Here is a 27,307-nt window from a genome sequence, read left to right on the forward strand (position 1 = left end):
TATCAGCTATACTATACAAACTCATTCCCCAAGTTTTAATTCTTTCAAAGGATTCTCCGGTTCCAACAAGGTGTCCTATTACTACAAGTATGTCAAACTGACAGTTTAAAAGAGGAGGTACAACTTGCGGTACCAGCATAGAGGAGACAAAATTTTAATTCATGTACGATAAAAGCTTATTTACCCTTAATATCTAAGTTTCAGAAGATAGATTATATTGGAAATACAAATTAAAACAAATTCCATCTGCAAATCAAAAAGACGAAATGAGACAATCTGCCCCTACCTCAGCAGCTTTCTTTTTTTACTTTACAACCTGTATTTAAGTTGCAAGAATAAGACTGAAACCTAACTTTCAAACTGAGCAGCAAATTCAATGCAAAATCAGTATCTGTCTTAGCAGGAAACTCCAATGAAAACATGAAATGTTTTGGTCTCAATTGGCAGAGGAAAGGTGCCTCCTTGGGTTATTATTTACCATGCAAAATCCCTTGTCTATAGCTACAAACTGGTTTTTATTGCAGATACTTAACATGTTTCCTTAGAGCTGCCTCAACCAAATAACCTTCCAAATCTGGCACTATGAATTGTTACAGCTTGCACACACCACTGCAGTCCCTTGTAATTTAAAACATGTTGCGTTTTAAAATCAGCCTCCACATACCAACTCTACTGCCAATTTCCCCAGTTGAAAGTTCAAGTTTAAACTACAAAATACTATATTTACTCTCAACAACATAATGCACTCATTTACAAATTACACACGAGTAAATGACTCCAATCTTACAACTTCAAAATTTCTAACATCATAGCTTTTCCATCATGCAAGTCTAAACAGTAGTACAGTAAGTGAGGTACTACTGCCAAAGTGAACTGCCACATTATCGGTAAATAATACAATCCTAATCAACTATTCGGCAAAATGGCCACAGGAGATACCAATGAGGGGCAAGTGTGGATCGAGTTTGACATTACTAGAAAAACGAGTCAAAACAAGTTTAAATGAGAAGCAGATTAACCTCATGAATACAAATCTAAGTTCATTTTTGAGTTCCAGTCTCACACCATGAAGCAGTTTATCAAATTTTCAACAGTAATACAGGGCAAAAAATAAAAGCGAGGTGTTTTTTTTTTTTTGTCATGGTAATACTGATAAAAGACATGAGTTTGAGTGAACTTCGGGAGTTGGTGATGGACAGGGAGGCCTGGCGTGCTGTGATTCATGGGGTCGCGGAGAGTCGGACACGACTGAGCGACTGAACTGAACTGAACTGACTGATCCTTCAATGCTGAGATGAAGTTTTCCTTCCTTCAGTTTTACTCGTGTCACGTGTACACATAAAAATCCTATAATTTCCTTAATTTCGGAAAGCTTAATATACACGATCACCCGAAATGCAACATTTATTGAAAACTTAGCGCCTTAGCACTAACATTCTCTCCTTACCACACCCTTCATCTTCTAAACCAAGAGACCGGAAGGGAAAACCTGACTCCTACCTTAAATTAGGGTCTAGCGAGAACTTCTTAACGCGAGTTCGCACACAATTAAGCTGGTTCAGTAAATCAATTACCCAACTACAAGGCTTGACGATTTCTCAGAAGCAAAAACACACAGACAGCTGAGGGCTTATTACTGGAGATGACTCTTTCCCTCACATCTGCACAAGTAACTTCGGTAACTGACCTAAATGTTCCAGTGTTAAACAAACAGGTAATGGGGGGCGGGGGCGCGCATTGTTTAAAAATTGGGTCATTTATTTATCCTGACGAAGCACCGTCTTTCAGAGGGAAAAGTCTATGAAGGGGAAAACCGGGGGAATGGGAGGGCAGATAGATGATAGCATCTTCAATGTAGAAAAGTTACAGCTCTTTACAAGAGCCAGCATTAGGGGCTCATTAGTTGGTTTTATTTGTGTTTAGTCACTTTCCTAAAAGTCATCGCCAACAAAGAAGCCCTGAGGTTCCGCCACAGTAAGGCGGAGGAGACGTCCTCAATTCACCTGGGACACCTGCCCGGCCCCGAGTTCTCCCCCCGCCCCGGGCCCAGACCCCCGATCTCGGCTCTTCCCCCACTCCGCCCGAAGCCCTCGCGAACCCGCTTCCCCGCCGCTTCCCCCCATCCCCACCCCGGCGGTCCCCAGGGCCCGGACCGCTCGCGCCTCCTCCCACGACAGTGGCTCCCCGAAGCCCGGGCGGCTGCGCGGGGAGGCCCTTCCCGGCGGGGCCTCTCCCCGCGTCAGGCGCCGCAGGCCCCTGGGGACTCCCCGCCCCCGCCAACCGCAGGGAAACCAGGCCGGGAATGCCAGCCCCTCCACTCCCCGCCTCCCGGGGACCCCCCGCAGGCCGGCCGTCGGGACGCAGCCCGCCGCGTCGCTCCCTGCCCAGCGCCCTCGCGGCCCGGAAGCTCGGCCGGCCGAGGCGCGGCGCAGGCTTCCTCCGCCGCACACTCACCTGCTGCCCGGCCTTCCTTCAGGGCCGCCCGGGCACAGCCCCTTCCTGGGGCATGAAAGCGCCGGCCTCGGGCCTGGTCTCTCTCGGCAGAGCCGGGCGGGGGACGGGCTCCGGCGGCCGCCGCCGGGTCTGCGCCTGCGCCGGCTCCGGGGCTGGGTCTCCAGGGGCGCCTCCCGCAGCCAGGGGAAACGGCCGGGAGCGCCTCGGCTCCGTGCGGGCGGCGGGGTGCCTAGGCGCCGCGCGCTGCGCTGCCGCCCCGACAGCTGACGGCCATGTTTCTGCTCCCTTTTTCTTTTTCCCTCCGCCTCCTTCCGCCCCTTTCCATAGCGCAGCACTTTCCTTCCCCGCCACTCCCGCTCCCTTTCCTACTGCGGGGGCGGTAGAAACGGGCGTGGGGGAGGGGTGGGGAAAGCGGGGGCGGGGCAGCGCCCGAGCCCCGCCCCCGGGCCGCTGCGCCCCGCCCCCCGCCCCCGCCCGCGGCCCCCGCGGGGCGCCCGGTCCCGGTGCAGCCACCCTGAGCTAGCCCCTCCTCCGCGTCCGTCCTGCGGAGCCCGAGCACGAACTAGTCAGGGAGGAGAGGTTCAAGGCTCCGCTTTGCACCCCTTCCTGCGGGGCTCAGACTCGCAGTTTGGTGTGGCTTTATTGCCTTGGCCTCGGGCAGGTGGCGGCTGCTCCTTTCGGGCTCTTCATAGGCGGGGAAAGTGACGCCGAGTCGCTCAGAGTCACTGAGAACGCTGTCGAGAGGGATACGGGTCTTTGGACGGGAAGCCTACTTCTCGGGATGGGAGCTGGAATTTCCACGGATGACTGGGGGCCTCCCAGACAGGAGAGAGCCCCACCGACTGTGGCTTCCCGAAGCCCTTCCCGGCTGCAGCGCCCCTGGAGAGTCTTAGACCGCGCTTGGTGTCGCTGCCTCGGCTGAGATTTGGGGATGGGAACTTCGTTTAAATAATCAGCCCGCTCCTGCCTCTTAAAAGTGTAGCCTCCTTATATATACGGCTGCATGCATGATCGGTTCCCTTAATGCAAATTATATGAGATGTTGTAGACTACGTCCTGAAATATATATATGCAATTATATATACGTGAAAAAATAGCAGCTAGTTATTCAGGAAGACGCAAATGGTTTAAAACAAGTTAGGAGAACATTTTCACCTTCTGGACAAGAAAAATAAAATTGGCGAGTGACTTCATAGATTCCGTGACAGATCAGAATTAGAATTGACAAGCCAGGGACGGGGGAGCCTGGTGGGCTTCCGTCTATGGGGTCACACAGAGTCGGACACGACTGAAGTGATTTAGCAGCAGCAGCAGCAGTGCATATCTAATAAGTATTCACACACACAATGGTAATTTTCCTGAAAATTACTTTCTCCTTATTAAATCTGTTTTTTGACTTTTTTTTTTTTTTTTTTGCTGAAAAGTATGAGATTAAACTTTGGTCATGAGGGCCCTGTTGACAATTTATTTCCAACGTTTATTGCATATGTGGGGTGCAGAAACTATCTCCCTGACCATGTTAGCAGTAAGAGTTGATTCAGTGCAAATGCACAGCAATAAAAATGTCTTATTTAATACTAGGTTGGAGTCATTTTGAGCTTAGTGGTAACCAGTCATTGACAGTGACTATCTGGTCAAAAGTTTACAAAAGTTTAACAATTGAGAATTAGTTTGTGAACTTCTTGTCCTTCCATACTAGGAACTTACCTGGTGGATCTGTGGTTAGGAAATCCATGCTTTCACTGCCAAGGGCCTGGCTTCCATCTCTGGTGGGGGAGCTAAGATCCCATAAGCTACACCTGCAGGGCAAAAGAAAATAAAAGGTAACTCCTCCTTTACTGAGTGTTTCTGGGTTCAGCATGTGATCTAACATTCTGCAATGCCAAGTTAAATGACAGTGTTTACAGTTGCAGTAAGAGAAGGTATCTTGGAAAAGTAGAGAGACTAACTTGTGTGATCTGTTGTTTATAAACTATCTTTGCTTCAAGAGAATCATTTTTTTTAAATTCAGTTCAGTTCAGTTCAGTTCAGTCGCTCAGTCGTGTCCTTAGCCTCCAATAAAAAAAATTTAAAAATTAAAAAAAAAACCTCTAAGTGAATTATAGATCTTAAAACTCAGTTGACGAGAACAATTTTTATTCTAGCATTTGATGACAGTTTTCATCTTGCCAGCAGTTGAATTCTGTTTAACGAGATGAGAGAGCTTGGTTGTCTGTCCACTTATCTCAACCTAAGGAATATTAACTAGTGTAACAGATGCCTGTGAGTCAAGGTGTCTTTATTGTCACTCGAGACCATCTCTGTTATGCTACCTTTCATTTTTTTTTTTTAATAAATGTTGTTTTATTTTTATTTTTTTAATTAATTTATTTTTTTTAATTTTTTATTGGAGGCTAATTATTTTACGATATTATATTGGTTGGTTTTGCCATACATTGACATGAATCCGCCCTGGGTGTACATGAGTTCCCCCTCCCGAACCTCCCTCCCACCTCCCTCCTCCCTTTATCCTCCCTCTGGGTTATTCCTGCACACCAGCCCCGAGCATCCTGTAACATGCATCAACCCTGAACTGGTGATTCGTTTCACATATGATAATATACATGTTTCAATGCCATTCTCCCAAATCATCCCACCCTCACCCTCTCCCACAGAGTCCCAAAGACTGTTCCATACATCTGTGTCTCTTCTGCTGTCTCATATACAGGGCCATCATTTGCATCTTTCTAAATTCCATATATATGCGTTAGTATACTGTATTGGTGTTTTTCTTTCTGGCTTACTTCACTCTGTAAAATAGACTCCAGTTTCCTCCACCTCGTTAGAACTGATTCAAATGCATTCTTTTTAATGGCTGAGTAATACTCCATTGTGTATATGTACCAAAGCTTTCTTATCCATTCGTCTGCAGATGGACATCTAGGTTGCTTCCATGTCCTGGCTATTATAAACAGTGCTGCGATGAACACTGGAGTACATGTGTCTCTTTCACTTCTGGTTTCCTCGGTGTGTGTGCCCAGGAGTGTGATTGCTGGCTCCAAGAGAATCATTAAAATATATTTCATATGTCTAGAATTTGCTTCAGAATAATAGTGGGAGCAGGAAGGTGAGTAGAGGTTGAGGTAAAATAAAGTTGGACATTATGTTGAAGTGCAATGATTGGTACTTGAGGTTTCCTTATGTTGTTCTCTGCATTTTATGTCTTTTTGAAATTTTATATATAAAAAAAGTTGTTTTAATTATTTCATGGAATTTCAGACCTGAAAAGAGCTGAAGGGAATCCCTATAGAGATTGTCTAGTCTAATTAATTCATTTAATAGATGGGGAAATTAAGGCCTAGCAAAGTTTCTTAACTTACTTATTAAAAGAAGTCTCCCAGGCTCAGTTTTGGTGATTTCATAGTTGAGTAGGAACTGCAGTTGACAAAAAACTTCTGCTTGAACTGTGCAGATTTACTGATATGGGGATATTTTCCAATAAGTGCTTGCTACAATACTATAAGATCTGCAGTTGGTTGAATCCTCGGTTGTGGAGTTGCAGATATGAAGGGCTGGCTGTAAAGTTATATGCAGATTTTGGACTGCACAAGGGGATTGGCACCATTAACCCATGTGTTGTTCAGGGTCAACAGCACTAAATTCATGGCTCTTTATTTTCCCAAACAGAATAACTTGCTCCAGATTTCGTATAATCCATACCTTGTAGATTAACAAATTATTTCATTCCAGATCCTCATAATGAATTCTCAAAAACATAGTGTTTGAAGGCCTGGTGCCTGTAAGCACTCTTAGTTTATTGTTTTAGAAAGAGTTTTTAGTAAGAATGACATCAACAAACACTGCTGCTGCTGCTAAGTCACTTCAGTTGTGTCCGACTCTGTGCGACCCCATAGACGGCAGCCTACCAGGCTCCCCTGTCCCTGGGATTCTCCAGGCAAGAACACTGGAGTGGGTTGCCATTTCCTTCTCCAATGTGTGAAAGTGAAAAGTGAAAGTGAAGTCGCTCAGTCATGTCCGACTCATAGCGATCTCATGGACTGCAGCCTACCAGGCTCCTCCATCCATGGGATTTTCTAGGCAAGAGTACTGGAGTGGCTTGCCATTGCCTTCTCTGCAACAAACACTAGATCTGCTTTATTCATGTGATATCTAAATGACTCAGTGTGTTCCATTCTCCACAGGGAGCCGCAGCACACTTTTCTCTTTGTTCTCCACTCCAGTATCTTATCTGGCTGGAGACTCTGTCTCAACTTTATCAGTAAAGGCTCATCTAGAGTCTTTCGGAGTTACTCAGCACATTCTTTATCCAACTCTCCCCAAACATGACTGATATTCCTAACATCATAGCAAATTGTCCTGACCACTGATCAAAAAAATAGATGTATTCTTTATTTCAAAGATTAATTTTAAAAAGCATTTTATTATAGGAAACAATGAAAATGGTAAAATACAAACAAAAATAGGACTGTAATGAAGCCTCTGTACCCATCAGTTCAATTCAGTTCAGTCGCTCAGTCATGTCCGACTGTTTGCGACCCCATGAACCTCAGCACGCCCTGTCGATCACCAACTCCTGGACTCCACCCAAATCCATGTCCATTGAGTCGGTGATGCCATCCAACCATCTCATATTCTGTCGTCCCCTTCTCCTCCTGCCTTTAGTCTTTCCTAGCATCAGATTCATTTCAAATGAGTCAGCACTTCACATCAGGTGGCCAAAGTATTGGAGTTTCAGCTTCAACATCAGTCCTACCATTGAACACCCAGGACTGATCTCCTTTAGGATGGACTGGTTGGCTCTTGTTGCAGTCCAAGGGACTCTCAAGAGTCTTCTCCAACACCACAGTTCAAAAGCATCAATTCTTCGGTGCTCAGCTTTCTTTATAGTCCAACTCTTACATCCATACATGACCACTGGAAAAACCATAGCCTTGACTAGACGGACCTTTGTTGACAAAGTAATGTCTCTGCTTTGTAATATGCTGTCTAGGTTAGTCATAACTTTCCTTCCAAGGAGTAAACGTCTTTTAATTTCATGGCTACAATCACCATCTGCAGTGATTTTAGAGCCCAGAAAAATAAAGTCTGACACTGTTTCCACTGTTTCCCCATCTATTTCCCATGAAGTGATGGGACCAGATGCCATGATCTTAGTTTTCTGAATGTTGAGCTTTAAGCCAACCTTTTCACTCTCCTCTTTCACTTTCATCAAGAGGCTTTTGAGTTCCTCTTCACTTTCTGCCATAAAGGTGGTGTCATCTGCATATCTGAGGTTATTGTTATTTCTCCTGGCAATCTTGATTCCAGCTTGTGCTTCCTCCAGCCCAGCATTTCTCGCAACATACTCTGCATATAAGTTAAATAAGCAGGGTGACAATATACAACCTTGACGTACTCCTTTTCCTATTTGGAACTAGTCTGTTGTCCTAACTGTTGCTTCGTGACCTGCATACAGGTTTCTCAAGAGGCAGGTCAGGTGGTCTGGTATTCCCATCTCTTTCAGAATTTTGCACAGTTTATTGTGATCCACACAGTCAAAGGCTTTGGCATAGTCAATGAAGCAGAAATAGATGTTTTTCTGGAACTCTCTTCCTTTTGTCCATGATCCAGCAGATGTGGGCAATTTGATCTCTGCTTCCTCTGCCTTTTCTAAACCCAGCTTGAACATCTGGAAGTTCATGGTTCACATATTGCTGAAGCCTGGCTTAATTCATAATTAATCTTGTATCATGTATGGTCTTCTGACTCCTTTCTTCTGAGCATCTTGAAGAAAATACTCAACATTGCATTTCACCTGTAAGTATTTCAGCGTAGCTGTAAGGAATTTTTAAAAACCATACCCACAAGGCCATTTTTGCCATTAAAAAAATTTGTTTTTTAACTTTTTCTGTCTTTTTTCTTTTTCGATTACGCTTGCTTTTCATTGCTATTTATGGGGTTTCTCTAGCTGCAGAAAGCAGAGACTTCTCTCTAGTTGCAGTACATGGCCTTCTCATTGCGGTGGCTTCTCTTGTAGAGCACAGGCTCTAGAGTGTGGGCATAGCAATTGCAACTTATGGACTTAGTTGCCCCATGGCATGTAGAATCTTAGTTCCCCAGGGATCAAAGCTGTATCCCCTGCATTGGGAGGTGGATTCTTTACCACTGGATCACCGGGGAAGCCCTAAAAAAAATGTTTAATTGATATTTTATTTTAGTAAATATTTTGTTAATGTTTTTAATGACCAAGAACCTTACCATATTGATATTGCACCTTCTCTCACCCCTTCCTACTTGTGGATCTATTCCCTTGGATACAACTCCTGCCCAGAGGGTTTGAGTGTGTCATATTCTTTTTTGATTGGTGCACTAGAATGTTACTTCCCAGTCCCAACTTTTTTCTAGCTCCCTCCATGCTTCAGAGAATATAGGGTAGGGATTCTTTCCTTTCAGATTTTCCCCTCAAAGGTGATTCATTATCCAATTCAAAAACTCTGTAATACTTAAGAATCAGAGACTTCCTAAAAATCTCAAAAATGATCATCTCCAATTTACATTTAATCTGAGTGCAATAGGCTAAGTAAGGCTTGACATGCCCTAAACAAACAAAAAAAAGACTGGGGATCTGATACTGATACCCTTTAATACCAATTCAAATTTCCCTGTAGTTTTATAGTTCCTTTCACACAGAAAAGGAGAAAGTGAACTAAATTCTAGAAGCCGTCCCTTTAAAGAATTAATGGAAAATAATTATTTCAACCCCTTTCGGTTGTTCTAGGTTTAAGCTCTTCATCTTAAGTGATCTCATTCAGCTCAGTGGCATCTATGTGTTCACTCCCAAATTTACTGCTCTAGCTCCAGTTTTCCCTAAGCTGTAGATTTAACCATCAAACTACCTCCAGTGTCCAAATGGCATCTCACACTGTACATGTTCAAGATACAGTTCTTATTTCCGTTACTGTCTTGCATCACCTCCCACCCCAGAACTATTCCTTTTTAAGGTACCTCATTTCATTATATGATACCACCATCTCATCTCTTACCAAATGATATCTTCTTTAATCACCAGATTCAAAGGTGGATCGGCTGAACTGGAGGTTAAGGAGGACATCATTTGGCATGCTAGAAGAGAAATGGGCCAGGGGTCAGCAATGTGAAACTGTCCCGCACTTCCAGGGACAGTGCCAGGGAGCCACACAAGGACCAGTGTCTCCAGATCATTGATTGCCATTCAGGGGTACATAACATGCAGTCATGTAAACTTGTCACCTTAGCTGTGTGGCTGGTGGTTGAAGGGTATGGTCCTTCCATTGACAGCAGCCTGCTCATAACTGTGGTTCTTGAGTTAGGGAGTGTAAGCCTATGTCCTGAGACTTGAACCCCTAACCACATTGTCCATGTAAACAACTACCCTTTTTTAGTTTTTCGGAATACAGGCCAGGGTGACTTGACACCCTCAGGAGCAGTGGTAGTACAGAAGGAAAAACCTTGCCACTAACACTTGGGAGGGACTGGGCAAAGATAAAGCCACCACCTTACAGAGAAAACATTTGTTAGATAAGCAGGAGTTACAGTGTTGTTGACCATGAGTTCAATGTTAATGAATCAATGATATTACATGTGGTGTTTTTAAGCAGAAACACACGTAAGCAAGTGTTTGATACAAATATCAATTGACACCAGTGTTGCAAATAGAGGCTCTCAGAAACCTAACAGATATTTCTGCTAGGAACAATGGTTGTGTTGTTAATTCAGTATTCTCTGCCTACCCTATTTAGAACAGGGTTATACCATCTTGTTATACCATCCTGCCCTGTTTTAAATATTCCTCATACTCTGGTCAATGACATTTACTATCTATCCATGTGTTTACCACCTTCCCTATCAGTATGTAAGCTCCTTAAGGATAGGAACTTTATTTTCCTTCATTAAACTTTTATTATCTTTTTACCTAAAGCAGTAGTAATGTTCCTTAAATATTTGATGCTGAATCATTCACATAATTAAGCAACCCTTTTCGGAATCTGTTCTCTCCATCAATTTTCAGCCTTTGTGTTTCTGGTCATCTTTCTGTCCTTTAAACTGCTGAAACCCTAGCACAGTTAAACACCAACTGGCCTCCCCTCTCCAGTCCTATAAGTATGCCTGAGCATGTCTGGAATCTCTGGAACTCTTACTATCCATATTTATTCCTTGTGCGCAATTTATGTAAGAAGGTTCTCTGAGTTGGGTCCAGAGCATTCAATATGATTGTAAACAATTCTCTAATAGCAATAACCATTACCTGATATGCCTAAAAGTGAAGAGCAAGCTAGTAAATTTTGTCTTAACTGACTTGAAGGCCATGCTAATTCTCAACTAAATGGCTTATTTACTGATGACTGCTACATTCAAGAGTTATTAGAATGAATTCTGTGGTGGTCTAGTGGTTAGGACTCTGTGCTTCCACTGCCGTGGTCCCAGGTCAATCTCTGGCCAGGGAACTAAGATCCTGCAAGCTGCACAGTGCTCTAGTAATACTTAGAGCATTTTGAGCACATCAAAAGAAAAATTATATTTGTGTTTACTTTAATCATAAGCGTTTTTGCTATTTTAATGCTATTTTGATATGCTAATAACTCCTAACAAGGGTCATTATTGCCCCCACTGACAGCAGCCTGGATCCCTCTCCCTCTGTGGCTCCCTCCCTTAGTGGCAAAGGGGAGCTGGTATTTGAGGTTCCTTGCCCACCCATGGCCACTCGTCCCAAGGCAGTCATCCTGTCCAGAACTCCTACCGCCTCTGTCGGCCCTGGCCCATTTGGGGGCAGTCCAGGGAGGCACATTCTTTGTGGGGGTAGAGGTAGGCAGACCCAAAACCTTTTTGCCTGAAGTGGAAACCATAAATTTGAGGGGCTGGTCAGAGAGAATGGGCTGGGCTTTGATGGTAAGCTGGGTCACTGCAACCCTGCCCAGGCAGGCTGAGGTGGGACCCTGTCATCTCGGCCAGCACTCTCTGTTTTCTGCCCAGAAGCTACTTGGGCCTCTTGGTGGGCAGAACCAAGGCTCCACACATGCCTCTGGGCCCTCTGTGAGTCTATTTCTGTTTTGTACATAAGTTCCTAGTATTTTCACTTATTCCCTGGGCAAGTAATTTAATGGCCCTGTTTCCCCATGCATGAAATAATCCATCTGGCAGAGTCCTGTAAGATTAATTGTCATTTGCAGCAACTATTCATCAGTCATCTACCATAGGCCAGTCACTATGCTAAGCACTTAACCTTCCTTGTCTACTCTCTAACCTTATAGGGGAATTGTCTTTATGGTTTCTCATGGTATAATGTATGTAAAGCCTCTGTCAATCAAATAGGAAAAGGAGTACGTCAAGGCTGTATATTGTCACCCTGCTTATTTAACTTCTATGCAGAGTAATCATGAGGAACGCTGGGCTGGAAGAAGCACAAGCTGGAATCAAGATTACCAGGATAAATGTCAATAACCTCAGATATGCAGGTGACACCACCATTAAGGCAGAAAGTGAAGAGGAACTCAAAAGCCTCTTGAAAGTGAAAGAGGAGAGTGAAAAGGTTGGCTTGAAGCTCAACATTCAGAAAACAAAGATCATGGCATCTGGTCCCATCACTTCATGGGAAATAGATGGAAAAACAGTGGAAACAGTGTCAGACTTTATTTTTTTGGGCTCCAAAATCACTGCAGATGCTGATTGCAGCCATGAAATTAAAAGACGCTTACTCCTTGGAAGAAAAGTTATGACCAACCTAGATAGTATATTAAAAAGCAGAGACATTACTTTGCCAACAAAGGTCCATCTAGTCAAGGCTATGTTTTTTTCCCGTGGTCATGTATGGATGTGAGAGTTGGACTGTGAAGAAAGCTGATCGCCGAAGAATTGATGCTTTTGAACTGTGGTGCTGGAGAAGACTCTTGAGAGTCCCTTGGACTGCAAGGAGATCCAACCAGTCCATTCTAAAGGAGATCAATCCTGGGTATTCATTGGAAGGACTGATGCTAAAGCGGAAACTCCAATACTTTGGCCACCTCATGTGACGAATTCACTCACTGGAAAAGACTCTGATGCTGGGAAGGATTAGGGGCAGGAGGAGAAGGGGACGACAGAGAATGAGATGGCTGGATGGCATCACCGACTCGATGGACATGAGTTTGAGTGAACTCCGGGAGTTGGTGATGGACAGGGAGGCCTGGCGTGCTGTGATTCATGGGGTCACAGAGAGTTGGACACGACTGAGCGACTGAACTGAACTGAACTGAAAGCCTCTGTCATAGTAACTGACATATACTTGGACAAGGGTTGGCATACTACAATCCTTGGGCAAATCCAGCCTGATGCCTGTTTTTGTGAATTAAGTTTTGTTGGAACAGGCATGCCCATTTGTTTACTCCGGTCTGTGGCTGCTTTTGCATTATAATGGAAGAATTGAAGAGTTATGACAGAGGCCATATGGCCCACAAAGACAAAAATATTTGCTATCTGATCCTTTACAGAAAAGAAAAGTTCACCAACTCCTGTGCTAGAAGACCAACTAAAGTTAGTTTGATGTACTTTTTTTTTCTTTTGATCTTGCTGTGCAGCATATGGGATCTTAGTTTCCCTGGGTTCAGATCCATGCCTCCTGCATTGGAAGCACAGAGTCTTAACCACTAGACCACCAGCACTCCCTGATACACTTTTTATCTAAAGAGGAGGCCAGAAAAATAAAGCAGACAATCAGGGCTAGAGAGTGGGTTATGAATGACTAGTTTTCAAAGATGCAAAGATTTTTACCAAGAAAAAAAAGAAGAAGGAAGAATAGCAGAAATGAATGTGAACAGAGATCCTAATTTGTGGCTTCCAGATACATTGCCTACTGCGCAGTGAGGAGCCTCCAATACAGAAAGTAGCAAGCAACATGCTCAGGGAAGAATTAGACTCCTCAGCAGAGATCCAGGTAGCAAGTCCTCAGTGAATAGATTAAGGATACAGAGCAGAAATCTGTTTGCCATAGAAAATCTCAGGAGGCAGAGTGGAAAGATTTATAAGGGAAGAGCAAGAGCAGTGGTGGCCCTAGAATGTTTATAACAGAAGGCACCTAGGAGTATCACTGGTTGAGAAAACTGTCACTTACCCATACTGAAGAATGGGCGTAACTGAAGGAGCTTCTGGGAGATCTGAAGCTGCTCCCTAACGCCCATAGGCGCTCTCCACCACTGGGAGGTTGGGATTGGGAAAAGGAAGCAAAAATGTGGGCAGCACCAAAAGCCATGACAAAAAGAACTTAGATTTTGAACAGTGAGTGAAGATGATGACAGGAACGATAAGCATGGTGGAATCATCTGGCTTCACAATTTCAAAAAGATTCTTACTGTGCACTTGGTCTAGCTTGAGTAGAAGCTCTGGTGCTGGCAGAGCCAGTGGCCTGATGAAGATGGTGGTCTGAGCTATAAACTTTGTAGGCCAGGAGTGAACAGGCCTTACAACATTGATCCTCTAACTATAGGTAGTCAGCAATGTTTATCAATCAAGTCGTTTTCATTCTTTAACCTACTGGAATTACAGCAGTCAGAACGCCAGATTATAGAGAGGTAATTTGAAATATTTCTGTGGTTAAAAAGAAAGTGAAACTATACTGTCAGAAGTTCTTAATCTTGTTTTTTGATATGCTCTTGCTTTTTCTTTAGATAACATCATCTTTCAAAAATTTTTTTTTAATTTCAGGAAAGTAATGTAAAAGGATTGAGATTTCTGGAAAGAATAGAAAATAAACAAGGAACCACCTGCAGTGTTGTTTCAGGGGAGTTCTGACTCATTAATATATACTCTTACCTCTACTAAGTTTTTCATTATGCAGTGTTTATAAGCCCTTTTTTAAACTGCATTTTGCCAGTCATAGCATCTCCAGAATTTTTAAGCAGAGTTCAAACTAGTTTAACATTGAGAGAGTCAATATCTTAGGGTAACTCTTCTGAAATTCCATCCTATTTGGGGACAAAACTAAGAAGCATTTTTAACTTTACCTACTTAGATTAAGTTCAATTATTTTCTTTTTCACTTTGACTCTGATTTTCTTCAGTTCTTTAATTTTTTAAACATATGAAAGTTATTTTAGAACTGGACTTACAGACTGGTTTACTCAGAAAAAAATCATAGCACTATTAGTAATGATGTTCTGATGCTGAAATGTTAGAAAAAGATTTTACTTCTAGAGAAAGACCCACAATTGTGTATGTAAGTCAGCCAGAAAACCCATCTAACTCAGCATTCATAGTAAGTAAAAGAAAGGCAATGGGCCTGTAATTGTTCACTCATTCAGTATTTATTGAATATCTATCTATATGCCTCCACTCTACTGGGCACTGAGGATACAGCAAGACAAACCTTACAAAAATTCCTGCATATGAGGAGCTTATATTCAAGTGGGGGAAGACAGACAATAAACAAGGTAAATAGGAAAATACATAATATGATAGAAGTTGTAAATGTAAGAAGAAAAATTATACTAGAAATGGAAAAGGGGGCTGTTGGGGACTGGGTGTTTACGGTTCTTAACAAGGGCTCAGTCAGCTTTGAACACCCTAATTATTCTTTAAAATGCTTTGGGGATTATAGGACACTTAGCTGGAAGTTTGAAGAAGGTTCCAAGAGACAGGAATTGGGGCTGGTGGTAGCTTGCCCAATTATCTGATTACTTAAGACCTTAGGCATAGTGGGAACATTATTTCATCCCTTGCCTTCCCGTCTTCTTAACCTCCACTACCACATCTCCCTTGCCAGTTACTTTTAATTTACCCAATTAAAGTGAAAAAAGGGGCGAAAGTGTTAGAACTATTTTTGCTTACATTCTGAGCCTGATGAATTTTTTTAAAATATAAATTTTGATGAGATCCAGAAATGGAAGCCATATAAAAGCAAAATTCCCATAACTTGTGCTTTTGCAGTTAAACTGATCATTGAATCCACCCTAGAATTTCTTTCCATTTGACGTGTAGCCCTGTGTGCTGGAAAGAAATGAGTCAAGAGTTTTGGGTTTTGGGTACTAGATATGCCACTGCCTACCTAGGCAACTGGAATTAGGTCCTCAGCTAAGACTCTCTAAAGTGCTATGATTCTTATTCTTTTCAATCAATGCAAGTCATTAATTACATAAACCTAAATGAAATATAGCTTCCCTTTTTTTTTTCAGGAAGTAAATATTCGTGGCTAAGACTATTAAACTGGGTTTTGTGTATGATAAACAGAATATGGATATTATGACTGAGTTACATGGCTCTTTGGTCTCCAAGAATGTTTTTCAGTAGGACATGTGTCAAACTCCTTGCATATATTTATAATTTACATCAAAGTAGATTTTTAAGTGTAGAAATGATTAATTTGTGTAAGTTAATATCAATTTTGATTAAAATTGGAATAGCTTTAGAAAACTAGAATATTTATTTAAGGTCAATTTAGGGCAACTTTTTTTTTTTGATGATGGCATTACACGTGAATAAAATCTTGGTAAATAATGATAATTAATTATAATAGCTGCCAGGTGGTTTGATAAATGCCTTATACACATTGACCCAGTTAAGACTTCTAAGTACCCCATGAAGTAGGTACTGTTATTTCTTCCATTTTATAGACAGGGAATCTGGAATTCAGTCTTCCCTGGTGGCTCAGTCAGTAAAGAATCTACCTGCAATGCAGGAGAAAGAAAGTGAAAAGTCAAAGTCGTATGCAACTCTTTACAACCCCATGAACTGTACAGTCCGTGGAATTCTCCAGGCCAGAATGCTAGAGTGGGTAGCCTTTCACTTCTCCAAGGGATCTTTCCAATCCAGGGATTGAACCCAGGTCTCCCACATTACAGGCAGATTCTTCCAACTGAGCTACAAGGGAAGCCCTGCAATGCAGGAGACCCGATTCCTAGGTCAGGGAAGGTTCCCTTGGAGAAGCAAATGGCTACCCACTCCAGTATTCTGGCCTGGGAAATCCCATCAACAGAGAAGCCTGACGGTCAACAGTCCAGGGGGCCACAAGAGTTGGACATGACTTATGGACTAAACCACCACCAATCTGGAGTTCAGAGAGATTAAATAACTTGAGCCTACGTTGTTTTTTTTTTTTTTTTTTTTACTTCTAATGCAGTCTTTATGCATTTTATTTTGGTTGCACTGGGTCTTCGTTGCTGCTCATGGACTTTCTCTAGTTGTGGCTAATGGGAGCTACTCTTGTTGCTATGCTCAGGTTTCTCATTGCTGTGGCTTCTCTTACTGCAGAGCACAAGCCCTAAGCACGTGGACTTCAGTAGTTGTGGCACACGGGCTTAGTAGTTCTGGCTCGCAGATTCTAGAGCGTGGCCCTTGAGCCTAAATTTGATTTCAGGTCTATCTGCCTGGCACATTATCATCATTGCTTTCTTAGGAAAGACGATTCTCATTTGAGGTGGCTAAACACTGACAGAAGAAACTGACAAGAGATTTGGGGATAGTTTGGTATGTTTTGTGTGAAAGCAAGGATCTTGATCAGATTATCTCAGGTGACTCCCATCTATCCCAAGGTTTGTACACCTGGAGCTGCGACGCCTTATTTAAATTAAAAATATTATTAGTTGTAATTTATATAACAAGTGAATATTCATTAATCCTGAACAATTGTATTTTTGTTCGCAAGAGAGTTCTCAATATGTCCTTCTCATCTTAGAAGGTCATTTGTTATAAGCCTATTTGAATAGTATATGCAAACTGCTGTCAAAAAAACCTAAAATTCAACTTCATTGTAACATAGCTTTTGCCTTCATGATATTGTCCAAGAGTATTATGCCTAAAGTACTTTTGATAACACTATTCTAATTTATTTCATTTGGATTTATGTATCACTTAGTATTTTAGTATATAAAGATACTTATCTTTTCTCTTGCAGGTAATTATTAAATAGCAGTTTATTAATTCCAGGTTACCGAACACAGACAAAAATTCTAAAATTGCATGAAATATTCTACAGTTAAAATTTTTCACTGTTACTTTCAGTTAGTCTAAAAAGTGTTTTTTTTTCTTACCCCCAATTAAATTTCAAATGATATGCTGAAGAGATTTCATTTGATAGTCATTCATGGCTCAGAACTGTAGTATGTTGGCCAGTATTAATTGATGTTCCCTCACCTTGGGCCTTTAAATAAAAATATGTTTTTAAACATTGACTATGGTATACAAGGGCTTCCCTGGAGGCTTAGATGGTAAAGAATCTACCTGCAATGCAGGAGACCCGGGTTCAATCCCTGGGTCGGGAAGATCCCCTGGAGAAGGAAATGCCAACCCACTCCAGTATTCTTGCCTCTGAAATCCCATGGACAGAAGAGCCTGATGGACTATAGTCTCCAGAGTCACAAAGAGTTGACAGGACTGAGACTAACACACACAGTATACAAAGGGAAACTGTCAATAAATACATCTGCTTTCTTGATGTCAGTAGATCACATTACTAAAATTTAGCCATAAAAACAAAAGTGTTACAAAAATACCACAGTGAAATAAAGCAGCTCTATCATGAAACTGAGCTGTATTCTTTTCTATAGAGTTCCAAACAAGTAAGCCATGAAGAGATGATGGCTGCGGAGAAAAGAATTCTCATAAAAGTACTGCATGAAAGAAGAGCTGTGTCTTAAGTGTCCAAGATGTGAGAATTCTATAGGGAAATAACTAGGGATGGGGATAAAGGGCCAGGGAGTAATTCCTGCTGAAATCATCATCCTGGAGTATTAACCTTGGACACCGTTTTGGCCTATGGCTGGCAAATTGCCAAAATTGGCATGGTGGAAGGGTTTGGGCAGAAATAGGCCCTAGTATGTGCTGGAAGCCAGCTTGTGATAATAAGAGAATCTGACTGCTGAAGACAAAGCCAACTTACGTGGGGAAAAGCAGAGAAATTCACAGGCAAATGGAGCCAGCATGTGACTGAACTGAACCTAGAGCCCTGTCAACCTCTGGACTTCCATTTGTGTGAGTCAGTAAAATTCCTTCTTTTTAAAGCCTTTTAAGATAAGTTTCTGATACTTGCAGCTAAGGCATCTTAAAGAAATTCTTGACATGTTAGGGATTTTTACTGCTTTTCATTATATATGTTGTAAATAGTTTTACTTTAGACCATAGATTATTTTTGTTTACCTGTCAGACATTAAAATCTGTTTAAAGTTATACAGACTAAAACAAGCCTGATAATAAGTGTTCAACGAGGAAGAAGAATCAGTGAAACAGAATATTTAACTCAAGATTTTGTTAAGGATACAAAGTAATTTACATTAAGATAAAGTTGAAAACCGATGAATTTTTGTTAGTGTTGCTTGTGACTCATACCACAGCAAAATAAATTGTAATTGATTAAAGGTGTAAATGTCAAAAAGTAAAGCCATAAAAATGGTAAAATGAAAAATAATTTTATAATCACGGCACAAGAAAGATCTTTTTAGGCCTGATGCCAAAGGTAAAAAACATACAGGAAAAGATATGGTTACACAAAACTTTAAACTGTGTTTCATTTTTCTTTAGCATTTTTCAGTTGTGAAAGTAGTTCATTGTGAATTCAGTGTAAGATGTAAAAACATTGTGAATTCACTGTAAAATGTAAAAGATCAAACAATACAGAGTTGTATAAAATAATTAGAATCTCCTTTTCTTCAATCCCTCACTTCATGGGTAACTACTTTTAATAATGTATATTATATATTTACAGACTTTCATCAATACATATATATGCATATAGTGTGAATATCTAAATATGTAAGTTTGTCAAAACAAGAATCATTCTTAGTTATATTTTGCATCCAGTCTTTCTCTCTGAGCGCTGTATCTGGGCATCTTTCCTCACTAGCACATATAGAGCTACTGTACTGTTTTTAACATCTGCCTTGTATATTCCATTATATGAATGAATGATAATGTATTTAATCAGCCACTTACTAATGTATATTTTGTATTTTTCTAACCTGGGAAACTTTCTTATAGAGAAAGTTCTGATAAATATATGAAAGTAAACTATTTTAATATAACCAGCTTTTTCAAATCAATAATAAAAAGTATAAGCATCAAATTTACATAAGAAATAACATAAAATATATTTATATAGAGAAAAATGGACAAAAGCAATGCAAGACAATTCAGATGGAAATACAAAAGACAAATCAATATATACAAATATATGGCAAATAAATATTTGTGTCTCCTAGTAAAAGGGGAAAACACAAATTAAAATAGTGAGCTATTGCCTTTCATCCAACATATCAGCAAAGAATAGGGGGTAAAAAGAATTTAAAAAGAGGGAAGTGGTGGTTTCAGGGGAAAAGGCACTTTTTTTGTTTTGGATGGATATCAACTTTATGTTCATCTTGGAGAAAAGTACATGGGAGGCAGAAGGACTATTTTAATGAGGAACATTTTGGTCAGGAGTTTCCTACTTCTTCAGCCAGTGTGGACAGACTACTTCTCTTTTATCATCCATGGCCATAAATGCTCCAAAAGGACGATGTTATGAAAATAACAAAAGAACAGGGTTGTTCCTATGTAAATGCAAAATTATTGTATGGACCCAAAAGAGGGCATAATTCCTGTATAGAAGGCCAGGACATTGGTGATGGTGGTGATTGTAATGGATACTGCCACTTTTGAATAGACATCAGACATCTGTTCACTTATGTTATCCATGAGGCTGGTCTTCTGCCTGGCAGAAATCATAATAAACATGTCATCAACCTCAACACCTAGAATAAGAAATGGTGAATTTGCAGCTATGATCACAAATGGCACCCTGATGTACAACATCAGGCCAAAGCTGCTCACCACTGCCAAGGCAGCAGAAATGACTCCAAAGGCTGCAACACATGTTTTGTTTTGTATACAGTCACATCTCTGAGTCACCAGGGAAGCCCAAGAAAAGTGGCCACTTCTGCTACTGCTGCTAAGTCACGTCAGTCGTGTCCGACTCTTTGCGGCCCCATGGACTGCAGCCTACCAGGCTCCTCCATCCATGGGATTTTCCAGGCACGAGTACTGGAGTGGGTCGCCAGTGCCCTCTCCAAAAGACACTTTTGTAAACTAAAAGAGAAATATTCGTTCATAGTATTTTTAGCAGGGTAATTTGGCAGTGTTTATTAGATAGCTTCAAATCATGTGTAACTTTTATCCAATGAGTCTATTTGCATAAATTTTAATGAAAAAAATAAAGCTACAGCTTACTTTTACTTGAGGTAATTACGAGATTGTTTAAATCCAATAGCTTAAAAATAATTTAAAATAATAAATATTCAGTCATTGAATTGAACAACATCAATGAGATGGACTCCTATGCATCACATTAAAAATGATGTTGGAAGTATATTTTTATATGGAAAAGTGCAGGCCAAAACAATAGAATGCACAGAGGATTGCTTTTTAAATTAGTGTGAATATACATATGCATACACACAGATATAGAAAAACACTGCCACTGAGATCGGTGAGGTCATGGAGAATTTATTTTCTTCAGTTTGCTTAACTGTATTTTCAGTGAACAGATATTACAATCATCTGACAAACACTATGAAGTGAAGTGAAGTTGCTCAGTCGTGTCCGACTCTCTGCGACCCCATGGACTGTAGCCAACCGGGCTCCTCCGTCCATGGGATTTTCCAGGCAAGAATACTGGAGTGGGTTGCCATTTCCTTCTCCAAAATGAAGCACATGTCAAAAAATAAAACAGTCTATCAGAATTAGACTGTGAAGGAAACAAAAGCAAACAGGGAACATCTGGATTGCTATTGGTAAGGGAGGTGTGCTCTCCTTTTAAGAGGACGGTGACTGACTCTGCCATATAAGGTTGTATTTTTGAGACTGTCATCTCTTTGTTCTCTTTGAGACTATCATCTCTTTTATTCTTAATTCTCAAACCAAATGAAAAGAGAACAAAGCAGTAGGAAGAAGGACCTTGAACTGATTTGGAGGGTAAGGCGTACTAAGAAAACTAAACCTCAGTTAACTCTTGGAGTAATTTTGTGTAGCAAGAAAATAGTATGGACTTCATTAAGCTGGAGAAAAACCCACTGAGCTCTTGTTACCAGAAGAATTTTGAGACTAGTTTGGCCTGAAGTGTGGGAACCATCTTGTCAGTAGGAGACCGTTTTTTTAAAAGACTTAATACTCAGGGTTGGAGAAGGCAATGGCACCCCACTCCAGTGCTCTTGCCTGGAAAATCCCATGGACAGAGGAGCCTGGTGAGCTGCAGTCCATGGGGTCGCTAAGAGTCGGACACGACTTCACTTTCACTTTTCACTTTCATGCATTGGAGAAGGAAATGGCAACCCACTCCTGTGTTCTTGCCTGGAGAATCCCAGGGACGAGGAAGCCTGGTGGGCTGCTGTCTATGGGGTCACACAGAGTCAGACACGACTGAAGTGACTTAGCAGCAGCAGCATACTCAGGGTCAGTTAGAAAGAAGCCTTCCCACTTGGTCTGGGCATAAAACCAAAATGTGCTATATTTTGAAATGTGGTAAAAGTATTACATTTAGTTTATATGTATGCTTTCAGTAAAATCTTGCCTGATAGGGATATTATTTAGACTAAGCTTAGTGTTTAACAAGAGCCCTCTATGTATTAAATACTTTCATATTAGAAGAGGGATGTAAAAAATGTGTTGATCTATCTCTTGGTTAACCATCCCTGCTCCTGAAGTCCAGTTTTTGGACTATGTTGATGTAATCAACATAACATGAAACATCAGTTTATAGCCATGAAACAAAGGAACAAACTATGACCAGAATGCTGAATTTGAAACCTAAAGCTATGGTGGGAACATCAAACCCAGCAAAACTATTAAGCACATACATGATTAGTGGGCAAGTGGCTTTTGCAAGATTGAGCTGTTATGTTTAGATTTTGGGCAGTAGCTTTTAGCATACAAATGGTAATTCTCTGATAAATCTAGAAGTGAAGACCTCTTTCAAGTGAATCATAGTCTTTTCTTTCTATAGACATCACAACTGAAAATTAATTCTTGAGACTTCCTCCTCAATATAATAATGTAAACAAATGTAAACCCTACTTATTTATTTGCTTAACATTGTTTGCTGGATACCTATTCTGGTTGATTTAATCCGTAACATCCATAACATAGTCAGCTATGAAGGTTGACTATCAAATATGAACCTTTGACTTCATAAGAGATGAAGTGACCTCATCTCCCTCTAAGATTGCCAGATCCACTCACGTGGGCAATTGTTTGCATTTTTAACCCTCTTTAGAAAAATACACAAACCTTACTATTTGACACCAGTCTTCCTGTGATTTCTTTGTAGTCTGAATCTTACTATTGGTGTTTTTAGCCTTGGCACTGTGATTTATGACCGTAGCCTCAGATTCTGATTTTATATTCTGGATCCTTTGTCAAATTTTTTCACTTTTGTTTCTTCCTGAGCTGTAATTCAAATTCCTGAACTCGACACCCTCCACAAGTTCCACCCACACATCTCTTAAACTGAGACTGAAACTGCAGGGGAAATGTTAACTCAGATTGAAAAGCATCTTTCTTAGTCTCTAGATATGATCTCCTCTTAGGTGGAGGGTCCACACATAAAAACCAAAATTTGTTAATTCAGAAAGCATTGTGCAAGAATTATCTGTTTGTACAGGCTTTTCTCCCAAGGGGACAAGAACAACCTGTTGTACTAGTTGCCATCATTCTGTTAGAAAAGACATTTATGATACACACTTGAAGCCTGTCTGTCTTACAGTCAATACTCATCTGCTCGTTTACTCTCCCAATAGACACATTTGCCTACACAGCTTGTCTGGTACATGGTTTATTAGAAGGAGCTAAGGTTAACTTGTACCTTAGTTCTATTCTGGTATCATTTCACTGTTGAAAGTCTTCTGCCCATCAGTCCAGATAAATGTCTATCTGTGAATGTGTACATGGCATCAGGTACATGATTACTTGGCATGAATTTGGCTGAACACTCTTAGCTTATTGTGAGTATATGAATTTGATGCCAGTTTGTTTGAATGATAATATTAAATTATTAATACCCGTATCATGGGCTGGTCTTCTCTGGTGGCTCAGAATGTAAAGAATATGCCTTCATGTAGGAGACCTGGGTTCGGTGCCCTGGAGAAATTAATGGCAACCTACTCCAGTATTCTTGCCTGGAGAATCCCATGGACTCCTCCCAGAGGAGCCTGGCAGGCTACAGTCCATGGGGTTGCAAAAAGTCAGACATGACTAAGCAACTTTCACTTCTTTCATATCATGGGCCTAGAGTTACTTATTCTGTAACTCATATTTGAGTTACTTAATAACTGATTATTTGAGAGTATCACTATAATGCTATCATTTTAGAAATGCTAATGTTTTCTTTGGTACAATTTGAGGAAACCTTAAAACCTTAAGTTTCCCACCAGACTGCCACAAAGCGTGAAATTCCACTTAGGAACTCATTTCTTTAAATCTTTGAAAGGAATTCAAGATACCTAATAAAATATGTGTGTATGTGTGTGTGCACACCTGTGTATTTTTTAAATATTAACAATTACCTGGAGATAGTCGGATTATTATTGGCTATTTTTATTTCCTTGTATGTTTCCCTATTTTCCAACATTTCTATATTGGATACATCACCAACTCGATGGACATGAGTTTGAGTGAACTCCGGGAGTTGGTGATAGACAGGGAGGCCTGGCGTGCTGTGGTTCATGGGGTCTCAAAGAGTCGGACACGCCTGAGCGACTGAACTGAACTGAATAGAATACTTTTATTATCAGAAAAAAATGCTCTTAAAATGTTTATGCACCCAAGGATGATAAAAATTTAAACTATTTTCATCAGGTAGCGCCTAGTTGATATGTATTTCTCAAACCTTCTACGTTAATATTAGGTAGCTAGAAGCCAGACTCCTTCAGAAATTAGTATATGATCCCAAAGGCAGTAAATCTTGATATTGATAATGTTCTTGTTTTTAAGCAGAACACAAATTCTTACAACATATTTTTTTGTATGTATGAAATGTCACACTAAAATACTTTTTAAAGTTTAAAAAATTCTGAAAGGGTCAAATATAAACTCCTTATTTTCCTAGTATTGCCCAGGACTGCCATGACAGGATTCACACAGAAGGAATAGATAATGCTGCTGTATAAGTTGCGTTCTAAAAAAACTTTTTAGAATGTGTAAGACAGACTCATCTTAGGCTGAACTTCACCCCATTTTGTGGTAAAGTTTAAATTCCACTCAGAGTTGTGAGGATAAGCATCATATCATACTAACTCACATCAGATTAATACTCCTTTTCAATGTCAGGTGAATTCATCTTTGATTTCATGAGAATCCAAGGATTAAAGAAGGGGTAGTTTCCTCCAAGGGTAGCTAATTGTCTATTTCATTTTCAGGTATATTCATGGAAAATTTGTCTTCCAGTCATGTACTCATCCATTCGTTTATTCCTATATTTCTGAGCAATGTGCTAGGGACGGGGGAGCCTGGTGGGCTTCCGTCTATGGGGTCACACAGAGTCGGACGCAACTGAAGTGACTTGGCAGCAGCAGCAGGGATATTGTGGTGAACAAACTAGACGTGGGCCCTGCCCTCATGGAACTTAAATCTGGTGTTTCTGGCATGCCACCCTTAGAAATTATGTTGAAGATTTTTTGGTGGGGTTTTTTGAAGTATAATTCACATTTCATAAAATTTATCTTTAAAGTACTATTTGTGTCTTCATTAGCTTATTCAACTATTTATTTAGTGCTAGTTACAGTAAGGTAGTGTATTCAGTTCAGCTCAGTCGCTCAGTCGTGTCCAACTCTCCGCGACCCCATGAATCACAGCACGCCAGGCCTCCCTGTCCATCATCAACTCCCGGAGTTCACTCAAACTCATGTCCACAGAGTCGGTGATGCCATCCAGCCATCTCAGATATAGACCCAACCCTCAAAAGTCTTTTTTTTTTCTTTTTTATTGGAGGCTAATTATTTTACAATATTATATTGGTTGGTTTTGCCATACATTGACATGAATCCGCCCTGGGTGTACGTACGTTCCCCTTCCTGAGTCCCCCCTCCCTACTCCCTCCTCCCCTTATCCTCCCTCTGGGTCATCCCCGTGCACCAGCCCTGAGCATCCTGTATCATGTGTTGAACCTGGACTGGTGATTTGTTTCACATATGATGATATACATGTTTCAATGCCATTCTCCCAAATCATCCCACCCTTGCCCTCTCCCACAGAGTCCCAAAGACTGTTCTATACACCTGTGTCTTTTTTGCTGTCTCATAATACAGGGTTATCATTGCCATCGTTCTAAATTCCATATATATGTGTCAGTATACTGTATTGGTATTTTTCTTTCTGTCTTACTTCACTCTGTATAATAGGCTCCAGTTTCATCCATCTCATTAGAACTGATTCAAATGCATTCTTTTTAATGGCTGAAAAATACTCCATTGTGTGTATGTACCAAAGCTTTCTTATCCATTCATATGCAGATGGACATCTAGGTTGCTTCCATGTCCTGGCTATTATAAACAGTGCTGCGATGAACATTGGAGTATATAAAAATATGGAACGCTTCACAAATTTGCGTGTCATCCTTGCGCAGGGGCCATGCTAATCTTCTCTGTATCATTCCAATTTTAGTATATGTGCTGCCAAAGCGAGCACTCAAGAGTCTTATAAGTAACATTTACCAGATAGTAAGAATTGAAGGATTGAAGGCAGGAGGAGAAGGGAATGACAGAGGATGAGATGGTTGGGTGGCATCACTAACTTGATGGATATGAGTTTGAGCAAGCTCCAGGAGTTGTTGATGTACAGGAAAGCCTGGTGTGCTGCAGTCTATGGGGTTGCAAAGAGTCGGACATGACTGAGAGACTGAACTGAACTGAAGAATGCTAGAATTCCACTTCTTCATTTATACTGCATAATCTTTTTTCTCCAAGTTTTATTAAGATACTGACATATATCTCTTGATGAAAGTGAAAGAGGAGAGTGAAAAAGTTGGCTTGAAGCTCAACATTCAGAAAACTAAGATCATGGCATCTGGTCCCATCACTTCATGGGAAATAGATGGAAAAACAGTGGAAACAGTGTCAAACTTTATTTTGGGGGGCTCCAAAATCACTGCAGATGCTGGTTGTAGCCATGAAATTAAAAGACGCTTACTCCTTGGAAGGAAAGTTATGACCAACCTAGATAGCATATTAAAAAGCCGAGACATCACTTTGCCAACCAAGGTCCATCTAGTCAAGGCTATGGTTTTTCCCGTGGTCATGTATGGATGTGAGAGTTGGACTGTGAAGAAAGCTGAGCGCCAAAGAATTGATGCTTTTGAACTGTGGTGCTGGAGAAGACTCTTGAGAGTCCCTTGGACTGCAAGGAGATCCAACCAGTCCATTCTAAAGGAGATCGATCCTGGGTGTTCATTGGAAGGACTGATGCTAAAGCTGAAACTCCAGTACTTTGGCTACCTCATGCGAAGAGTTGACTCACTGGAATAGACTCTGATGCTAGGAGGGATTGGGGGCAGGAGGAGAAGGGGACGACAGAGAATGAGATGGATGGATGGTATCACCGACTCGATGGACATGAGTTTGAGTGAACTCCGGGAGTTGGTGATGGACAGGGAGGCCTGGCGTGCTGTGATTCATGGGGTCGCAAAGAGTCGGACATGACTGAGTGACTGAACTGAACTGAACTGACTGATCACTGCATACGTTTAAGGTGTATAGCAGATAACCACAGTGAATTTAGTTAGTATCTACTATCTCATGTAGATACAATAAAAGAAAAAAGCAAAGAAAAAGAATTTTTTTCCTTGATGAGAACTCTTAGCATTGGTTAATCATATATCATGTTTTACCTATCATATGCCAGGATTAATTCAGATT

The 27,307-nt window shown here is 41.0% G+C and overlaps 1 protein-coding gene and 1 non-coding gene across 4 annotated transcripts in view; both read right to left on the reverse strand.

Moving 5' to 3' along the window:
- The window catches only part of DENND4C (DENN domain containing 4C), a 123,629-nt gene extending 120,810 nt beyond the window's left edge, over positions 1 to 2,819 (reverse strand). For all 3 annotated transcript variants that reach the window (XM_055428160.2, XM_055428158.2, XM_055428159.2), the window contains exon 1: positions 2,455 to 2,819. The gene's annotated coding sequence lies outside the window, so the exon portion shown is untranslated. The remainder of the gene's footprint in view (positions 1 to 2,454) is intronic.
- Positions 2,820 to 25,974: 23,155 nt separating this feature from the next.
- On the reverse strand, positions 25,975 to 26,081 carry LOC129557675 (U6 spliceosomal RNA). Its single transcript, XR_008686269.2, has one exon. It is a non-coding gene; the product is annotated as a U6 spliceosomal RNA (small nuclear RNA).
- Between the last annotated feature and the right edge of the window lie 1,226 nt (positions 26,082 to 27,307).

This window comes from Moschus berezovskii, chromosome 7, assembly GCF_049115385.1.
Source record: "Moschus berezovskii isolate FMDL1 chromosome 7, NW_MosBer_1.0, whole genome shotgun sequence".
Classification (NCBI taxonomy): Eukaryota; Metazoa; Chordata; class Mammalia; order Artiodactyla; family Moschidae; genus Moschus; species Moschus berezovskii.